Here is a 10,727-nt window from a genome sequence, read left to right on the forward strand (position 1 = left end):
ATATATTCATAATAAGCAATATTTTATTGTTTAAACAAATATAATGTTACTTTTTAATGCAATTTTTTTCTAGTTTTATAGAGTAACTGTTTAATATAGAAATTCTTGTTCCTTTTTTGTGTTGATATGTTTTTACCTAATGTGCTTATATCTTTTTCATCATATTTTGGTGCAAGTGAATTTTCAGGTTTTATTGGTAGAAGCAAAACTGAGTTTAATAATTTCTATATGTCTGGAGGTGGATTAATCTTTGTAAGGGGGCACCTTTGTGTACACAACAAATCGAAATCAAAATGTTCGATAAAAACACATGATATGCCTCTTAGTAATGCGTTTTTTTGTTTGTTGAAATATTAATGGTTGAGTGTTTATGTGTTTCTTGGTTGTTGAAATATTAATGGTGGAGTGGTTATACATTTCTTGATTGTTGAAATATTAATGGTTGAGTGATTATGCATTTCTTGGTTATTGAAATATTAATGCTTGAGTGGTTATACGTTTCTTCGTTTGTTGAAATATTAATGGTTGTTCATCTATAAATATTGTGTTTCACTCAATGTTCTAATTCATTATTAAGCTAAGAGCCTAAGAGTATGTGTTTCTATAAGAGTATGTTCAAGAAGATAGGAGGAAAAAAACACAAAGTAGTAAAAAAAAAAAAGCAATACTTCAAAGAGTGAAAAAGAGAAAAAACACTCAGATTTGTATAGAAGAGTCGAAGAAAAAATAGTGTTTTTATTTCAGAATCATGTCAATGAGGTCTTTAACAAGTTTTGATTTTACAAAAGGACACAGATTTGAAAATGAATGTGACTGTCATACAAGATTTGCGTGAGATGAAGATTTGCAATTGAAAGTAAATAAAAGAAAAAGGGAAATGAATTATTTAGTTCATTGAGCTCTTTCAATTTTTATTGATCTCTTTCAATTATTATTTTCATCATCTGCATCAATTCCTTAATTTCATTAATTTCCTTCATTTGTTTTTCATGGGAAAATGACCGAGATTTTAAAAGAAAATCAATGAATTGTTGTACAAGATTTGTGTAGAGGAGTAGTTGAAAAAATTATGGACAAGATTATTTCCCCTTCTACCAAATGATTTAGTTCATTATATTCGCATATACCAAATCATTTAGTTCATTATAATATATTTTGGCTCTATAAATGAATAATAAACCAATTATTTTGGATGTTAATTTCTGTTTTTTGTTAATTATTTAAATGATTATTCTCTTTAACATTTTTGCCTTATTAATAAACACAATAAACAAATTATCAATACTTAATAAATACAAAAACAAATTAACAAAATATAATGTTTAATATTTTATCCAGTTTGTATTAATAAACACAGTTATATAGTAATAATCTACTTCATGACAACTTCATGTTAATTTAAGTAAATTCATGTTGTATAAATATTTTCCAGTTATTTAAAATGTTATTTAACAACGCATAACTACGAATACGCTGTTAATTTGGAAAATGAGTTTAGTTTAGCAAAGCATAATTACGACCGTGCTGTCAAATAGATTCTATTCAACAACACATAATTCAGATAGCACTGTCAATTAGATTCTAATCAACAACGCTACATCCTGGTAGCACTATTGATGTGTTAATGAAAATAAGTAGTAAACAGCTGGATATGCAACAACAGCGCAATCCTTAATATGCATTGTTGAATATTATATAGTAAACACAATTAATAGTAATAATCTACTTCATGTTAATTTAAGTAAATTCATGTTGTATAAATATTTTCCAGTTATGTAAAATGTTAATTTTATAGCGCTTAACTACGAATACGCTGTTAATTTGGGAAATGGGTTCAGTTTAACAACGCATAATTACGACTGTGCTGTCATTTATATTCTATTCAACAGTGCATAATTCAGATAGCGTTGTCAATTAGATTCTAATTAACAGCTGGATACGCAACAACAACACAATCCTTAATATGCGATGTTGAAGATGTTGATACAACAACGCTATTGTTAATATGTGTTGTTGAAGAGGTCAATACAATAGCGTTATCGTTAATATGCGTTGTTAAATGGTTACTACAGTTTATATCTAAAACATGAATTATTTCCTCTACGCTCTCAAACTTACTCGAAAAGAAATCATCACACTCTCAGCAAACCCTCATACTCTCATAAACCCTCGTACTCTCATAAACTGAAAAAACTTCATCAATGGCTTCCCAAAGTGGCAATCATGTATCTCACAATGGTGACGAAGCTACACCGACTCCACAAGACCAGCAAATCGTTTCTCAAAAACGACCTCCACGTGGAATGACTTCGATGAAGAATGTCATTCAGTCAAGAAGTAAGGATGTGAAGATAAAAGTTCAATGAAACTCTAAAGGCCAACCATTAAACAAGAAGGGTGGCAACATATTGGTAAGCTACATTGGTGTTGTTGTTAGGCAGAATATGAAGCTAACAATCAAGAAATTGAGTGATGTAGAGAATAGCGTGAATGAGCGTATTTGGAATGAAATAATAGTAAGTTTATTTTTTTTCTTCAGTTTTTGTGTTTTCATGCAATGTACGTATATGTGTTACGTTTTCATGCAATGTACGTACATGCATGCAATATATAATGTATATGTGTTTTTATTTCAGATAACTTTTGATGTTGGTGAGGAGCATAAGGATTATATCCTTAAATCGGCTGGCAAAGCTCTCCGATAATTCCGAACTGATGCCAGAAAATTACTCAAAGATGTTGATGGCAATGTCAACCTAAAACCTCCAACTAAATATGCAAATATCGTCGATGAAGAGGATCATAAGACTTTTGTCACCCTACGCACACAAGATGAGTCTTTCTTGGTAAAATCATATTCTTTGTATTGACTTTTGTATATATGTTTTTGTATATGATTGTTGATATTAATGTTGTTTATTGTTTAAGAAATTAAGTAATGAAAACCACAAGAGGGCATCCAAGCCTTTATATCCATAAGAGGAAATGGCATAAACATATATTTGGCTCCGTTAGTTGAAAACTTGAAGCAAATGTGGGAGACATGCATAAATGTTATGATGCGTATAGGGAAGAAAACTTCAACTTGAGGGCTTTGTTGTTCGGTACAATAAGTGATTTCTCTGCATATGGTAATCTGTCTGAATATAGTACAAAAGGACATTTTACATGTCCTGTATGTGAAGACAATACTCATTAAATGAGGTTGGAACACTATAAGAAAAATGTATTCCTTGACCATCGTAGATTTTTGCCTTTAGATCATCACTATTGATAATAGAGAAAAGCATTTAATGGAAACAAGAAAGCTAAAGCATTTAATGACCATCGTTGACAGATGACCAATTATTTCAAAAGCTAAAGGGTTTGAATATTAACTTTGGTAAACCTTTTGCAAAATAAATTGCCACACAGGGGTGGAAGAAAAGGTCAACCTTCTTTGAATTGTCATATTGGAGTTCATTATATATAAGACATTTCCTCGATGTTATGCATATTGAAAAAATGTGTTTGAAATTCTCCTTGGTACCTTACTCAATGTCCCTGGTAAGACCAAAGATGGCTTGAATGCAAGGTTGAACTTGGTTAGTATGGGAATAAGAAAGGAATTAGGGCGGATAATGAAGGGAAAACCTACATTTCTACCTCCAGCAACTTATACTTTATCGAGGAAGGAGAAAATGAAATTTTATAAATTTATTCATGGTGTTAAAGTTCTAGAATTGTACTCTTCCAACATTCAGAACTTCGTATCAATGAAAGACCTCAAGTTAAAAGGTTTTAAGTCTCATGATTGTCATGTACTTATGGAACATTTCTTGCCTATTGGAATACGGTCAATTCTACCTAAAAAAGTTCGAGGAACCATAACTAGGTTATGCTTCTTCTTCAAGGCAATTTGTAGCAAAGTGATTGACCTTGATAAATTACCTGCATTGTAAAGACAAATTATTTTAACTTTGTGTGAGCTTGAAATGTATTTCTCACATTCTCTTTTTGACATAATGGTTCATCTAAGCATTCATCTTGTTCGAGAGACACAACTATGTGGTCCTTCCTATATGAGATGGATGTACCCCTTTGAGCGTTATATAAATATATTAAAAGGGTATGTCAAGAACCGATCAAGACTAGATGATTGTATTATGGAGCGATATGTTGTTGAAGAAGCTCTTGATTTTTGTACCGGATACCTTACCGATGGTGATTTCATGGGCATTCCAAAGCCTCGATGTGCAAAAATAAAAAACATTTGGTGAAAGTATTACTGAGAATGAAATATTGATTATAACAAGAACTGAATTGGAGTAAGCGCACTTATATGTTTTAAATAATGCCGACGAGGTTGAGCCATATGTTGAAAGACACAAGGAGATGTTAAGGAAGTGTTACCCAAGTAAGAATGAAAATTGGATTTCCAAAGAGCATAATCGGTGTTTTATAAAGTGGCTAAAAAATCACATCGATGAGGAGTTGAATATAAATACACATTCGGTTTCTGAAAGATTGAAATGGTTAGCCAATGGTCCAAGCCTTCATGTCTTATCCTACACTGGTTACCTGATTAATGGGTTCACATTTTATATGAAAAACAAGTTGATCAAAGTAAAATGCAAAATAGTGGTGTGACTCTTGTTGCTCGAACTTTACACATGTCAAGTGCAAAAGACAGAAACCCAATATATGCGAACATGTCATACTTTGGAGTGATTGAACGCATATGGGAATTGGATTAACAATGTTTAGGTGCCGGTTTTTTATTGTATGTGGGTTGATAACAACAGTGACTTCTGAGTTGATGAGTTAGGGTTCATGCAAGTGGATCTGAATAGGCCAGAATATAAAGATGAGCCATTTATTCTAGCATCACAAGCTCAACAAGTATTCTATGTTAGTGATTCAGCTCATATGAAATGGTCCATTGTTCTTTTAACTAACAAAATAATCGTCAATAATATTGATGACCAAGAATATGAAGATATTGATGAAGATGATCCTTTTGTTGTGACATATCAGTCGTGTGAGAGCGAACCAACTGCAGATAATGATTTATATTCAAGAGATGATCACGATGAAGGGCTTTGAGTAAATTAATATGCTCCTCCAGACAAGGATGACCCTAAAAGACAAAAACAATCAAAGAAAATGAAAAAAATGGATGCAAGTAGCCTTTGTATAATTTTGATTGTTTGTAATTTGTATAATATTGTTTCATTGTTTCTTTGTAATTTGTGTAATTTTTTTATTTATAATTATGTACTCTGTCAAAACATAATTGACATGATATTCATTGTTTGTATTCTGTATTGTATTGATGTTTAATAAAACAAACTTATGGCCTGAATTAATGTGTCTGTATTATTCAGAATGTATAAATGTATGTGTTGTTGAGAATGTCTGTTATGCTAATAAATGTATATGCAGGTATTAATTTATACAAATCTACAACAAATTCTAGGGGAAGCCCTGACATGCGCCGTTGTAAAGGATAACTACAACATCACTTTTTATAGAAAGCGTTGTTGTACATTATTAATACAGCTGCGCTATGCGTGTGATGCGTTGTTGTATTAAAGATGTTGTTTGAGAAAATTTATAAATAATACAACATCGTTTTTATGTTATTGCGCTGTTAAATATATGAACTTCAACAACGCAACAACAAGCGCTATTAGTAAGACCTATAAAATGCGCTGTTTATTTAAGACTACATGACAACGCTTTGTGGATGATGCGCTGTTGTATTGATCCATTATATGACAGCGCTTTGTGAACGAGACGATGTTGTATTGATGCACTATATGACAATATTTTTTGCGTTGTGGTATATAATCAATACAACATCGTTTGTGAAACACTGTTAATTGTGACCATATACTACTACAGTCAAACAGAAAGCGCATAAAAACGTTGTTATACATCTAAAATAAATGTCATTGAATGGTAACTCTGACACAGTACTTCATAAATAATAATGTAAATATCTATAAATATTTAGATACCAAATGCCAAAGTAAGATATAACTGAAAATACTTAGAGTGGAAATGATAAATTATTATCATAGAACTCACTTGTGCCTATGTGCGTCTGCCCCTAAGCTCAGATAATACATGAGTAGTCTTTTTAGTGTTGTTTTTTCTTTAAGAGCAAGGAAGAGATAATGCATTTTCTGGCCTTTGAAATAAAACATTCATAGTTTATTTCCGATAGAAGCACTTTCCTTCATTTCCATTGTTAAAGTCTTGCCTTCCCGGATATATAATAGAAGGATGAAACATTTATAATAGTTTAGTCAATTTAATTTTTAAGAGCTAAGTTAGTCTAGGGATGACAACGGGTACGAGCGGGCACGGGTAGTAGCTACCCGCTACCCGTTTTAAAATAGAAAAGTAATACCCATACCCGCCCGTACTCGTACGGGTACCCGTAAGTGGGTATTTGCGGGTAGTTCTGGGTACCCACGGGTTGAACGGGTACCCGCGGGTTTCCTCTATTATAAATAATTTTTAAATTTTTTACTTCTATTGTGTTTCAAATAACATGAAACTTAATTATTTTTGTACCTTTTGATTAAATATTTTGCTAAAATGCTAAATTTATTGGTGGTTTCCATTTGTGTGATTTTTTGTTCTCATTTTTTAACAAAAAATATATATTTTCTTTGTAAAACATGTGTGTTTCTATACTTTCTATACATGTAATAAAATTTGTAGGGTGTTTCACCACCAAACTCATTAAAATTTGTAAACAAAGTAAAAGGAAAAAATATACATAGTGTAATAAATGTTAGAATAATGTATTTTTTATTTTAATTAAATATAATATATTAATCATCTAAATAACGGGTACCTGCGGGTACGGGTACCATAATACCCGTACCCTCCCGTATGTACTACGGGTATTTTTAAAAACCCGTTTATAATACCTGTGGGTACCCGTTTGTGACCCGTGCCCGTGCCCGTACGGCTTCTACCCGCAGGTACGGGTTTTTTTGCCATCCCTAAGTTAGTCTCAATTAATATATATTACTATAAATAAAAAGACTCAATTATTATATAATATCAAAGCTTACTACAATATTGTACAAAGTATTTCCTTAAAAACTAGATTTTGAAATCGCGTTAGACTTTATTATTTTAATAATTTATTTAATGTGACGATTTAAGTTTGAGGTACTTGGATTTGAAAAGAAATTAAGGATAAATAGTAGTAACCTATATATTCAAGTTTGTGGGTTTTCAATATTTTTGAAGCGTGAGTATGGAGGCGGAGATATAAGTTCAAATAAATAATATGAACAACAGAAATCCAAATAGTATAGAGTATAAAAATAATCAATTCATATAAAATAAGAAGATAATGGTGGATAGCTCCTTCATTTATATTTAACAAAATAGAGATTATAATAAGATAGTATCGATGGGTGGACGATATCAAGGGCCAGGGGAGGAAAAAGAAAAATATAAAAAAGAAAGAGTTATTTAAAGCTTAAAATTTACTATTAAAAAATATTGTTATTTATTTTTATAAATAACATATTTATTTTAAATCTACATACAAGTACACAATAATTTTATTTATTTCTGGTTTATACTATAGGTCTCTTCCAGATGAGACAATCCAAATTGAGAGATGACCATCATAACATGTATAGTTAACTCTCTTGCCATATATATTTTTTTTATATGAGACTCAAAGTTTGTTTAAGATAAATCAAACATAGTATGAAACAACTAGATCTAATAATATTTGATAATAATCATATAAAAAATTATATATGTTTGCATTTAAAATATAAAACAAAAACGTTTTCTTATTAAAAAAGAGAGCAAAACATAATATAATTAAAAGGAGTTGGAGACTATGGGGTGTGAGACATGTGGGGTTAACTTATTGAATGGCATGCCCATCCAAATGACTTTTATATAAGAAAGTTGAAATACTTATCTCTTCATGCCCTAAAATAATCTCTATTCAATAATTATGGCCACCAAGCAAATATCACTTCAAGACTTGAGCTTCATTCGTCCATGAGTGGAGTCTCAATTGTTCTTTTTATTATCAGGATCAACTTCTGAGAATCTTCTTTCATTCTCAAATGAAGGAAAAAATATCAAATTTTAGATTCTATTTTGCATTTTGTAAATCGTTCAATCTTCATCTAGATTTAGTGAAGACACCATTTGATGAATTTAGATCATTGTTGAAGATTCATAAATCATATATATTCCTCTTATATATCTTGATAAATGGGTTAGACCTAGTTAAATGTATTAGACCTAGTTAGACCAAAATTGTGTGCATATACATACTTCTCTTAAAGTTTGATCTCAGTTAAATTCTCCAATTCAAGCATTTAATCCACTGCTCTTCTATGCTCTTAAGCCTATGTAATATATAATCACTTATCAAGACAAACCTAGTTAGACCACTAACTCAGCTTTTTGGCTAAATCTAACTTTCAATCCTAAAGAAATTAAATCACTATGGTTGAACATGTCTACCCCGTTGATTAAAAGAAGAAGAGAAAAAGCCATTTCTAGGTTTGAGCCCATTGGAAGCAACTATTACATCATCAACCTCTTTTATTTATTAATAATAGCAAACTACCAAAGCCAATGCTATTATGTTCTCTCTCTGTTTCTCTCCTTTGGACATAACACGTAATCAACTATGGGGATGATATGATGTTACACTCAAAATAATGAGTCAGATTCCTCTCTAATGGACAGAGAAGTATTGTCCAAACAAGAGGAAAAAATGAAATAACAATTATATCATTCTATTTACTTTTATAATAATATTTTTATTCTTAAAACTAACGTAAAAGTATTACTTTTCTCAGATGCTCTGCTCCAAAATAATTGCTTTCTTTTAAGAACAATGTATTCCAATTCTCACTTTTTTCCTTCTCAGCGTCTCTTCCTTCCTTTCTCCATTTGAACAAAATTGCTCAAATATATTTTCTTATTTAGGCTACAACTTTTCCCTTATGCATGTATGCAAACAAGCTTTCCAATTTCAATTAACCAAATGTTTCGATAATTGAGTACATACGTATATGATGCAACAAACCCGTGGATTTAAGTACAAATCTATTTATTTATAATGGAGTATAACACTAATTAATTTGTTTCATGAAAAAATTAAATGTGTTATTTTTTCTCCATGAATTTGTAAATACTTGTTCAAAAATCTCACGCAAACCTCGCTCGAGTATGAAAGTTTTGTGAAAATTTAAAGAAGAATAGAAAGTATAAATGAGGTTATGTGTCTAAGTTTCTTAAGATATCAACTACAAGTTTGCTTACTAATCATAAGGTTAAAATATGTTACTACGAAACCAATGAGTTAGTGACTTAGTAGTAGTGAGGCGAGTGAGAGCCATAAGCAGTTTGTATGAGAACAAAACATTAAAACCTTTATATAATTCTTTGTTAATGCAAACCTTTATATCTTCATTACAACATTAAAAAATATGTTAATATAGTTTCTCAATAATAAGAAAAATGTATAATTCTGAAACAATAATTAACACAGTTTGAAGGAAACTCTTGTTGTTTATTTGATCATGGTATAAGAATAAAAATGGAGAGCTGGACATCAAATAAAAAGATATATTTAGTATGAATTTTAATAATAATTTTGCCATATTTATTTAACAAAAAATTGTCAAATTGACATTTATATAACAAGTTTTGCCGTTATAGAAAATGAGAAATGTACAAAACCAAAAGTCTTTCGAAATTTGAATGACGAAGTTCCTCAATGAGCTTTTGTCAGGAAAACCATTAGTTTTGAGTTCTAAATAAAATATATTACTATCACAAATATATTTTCTCCACTTTTGTATTTCCATTTTTGATCTATTCATTCTTCCTAAAAGAAGAATAAGGATCCACATAAGTTAACTTGGGCGGTTGCCGTATATATATGGATTTCCATCAATTATTATCTTACCTCACTAGCATAAGAACAAGCTTCGGATACAAGTGATATCCATGGAATAAATCATTTTACTCCCTTGGATTTTACCAACAAATTGAGATATATAAATAAATAGTCACGAACTTAATTAATTAGGGCAATGAATGGAAAAGAAAGAAAAGAAGTATATGTATATATATACATATTCAGAATTTTCCAATGGTAGTAATGAACAGAATTTTCCAATGGTAGTAATGAAAAGTAGAAAGCATTAGAAATGTGAAGAGTGAAGCATATCACATGCATAGTGATTTGTGAGAAAAGAAAACTATACAAATTGATGAAAGGTACATAGAAGGAAACTTCATATGATGAAGTCCCTTACGTTTGATCTTCCTTTTGCTCTCTCAAAACGTTTTTATGGTCACCTAGCACCACCTCATCAAAGACAACCACATCTTCATTATTAAGATTCACAGTCACAACATGCTTCAGCAAAAAAATGGACTATAGGTTATATAATATCATGTTACAATAGTCGGTCAAAAAAGAAGTTATCCATATTATTATAAATGGTATATCCCTCACATGTTTAACATTTGTATAGGATACCTATAGATACTAGAAATCTTCATAAGCCAACATGCAGACACACAAGATAACCTAAGCCAATTGTTTGAGATAGATGCTACATTAGGTGGTACATTTAAATTCATATTCGATGTTGATACTGTAGCTCGCAACAATTCTGATTGACATGAAATAAGTATTATTGACTGAGTCACGACCATATAGCTCA

Source organism: Lupinus angustifolius, chromosome LG07 (genome assembly GCF_001865875.1).
Source record: "Lupinus angustifolius cultivar Tanjil chromosome LG07, LupAngTanjil_v1.0, whole genome shotgun sequence".
Taxonomy (NCBI): Eukaryota; Viridiplantae; Streptophyta; class Magnoliopsida; order Fabales; family Fabaceae; genus Lupinus; species Lupinus angustifolius.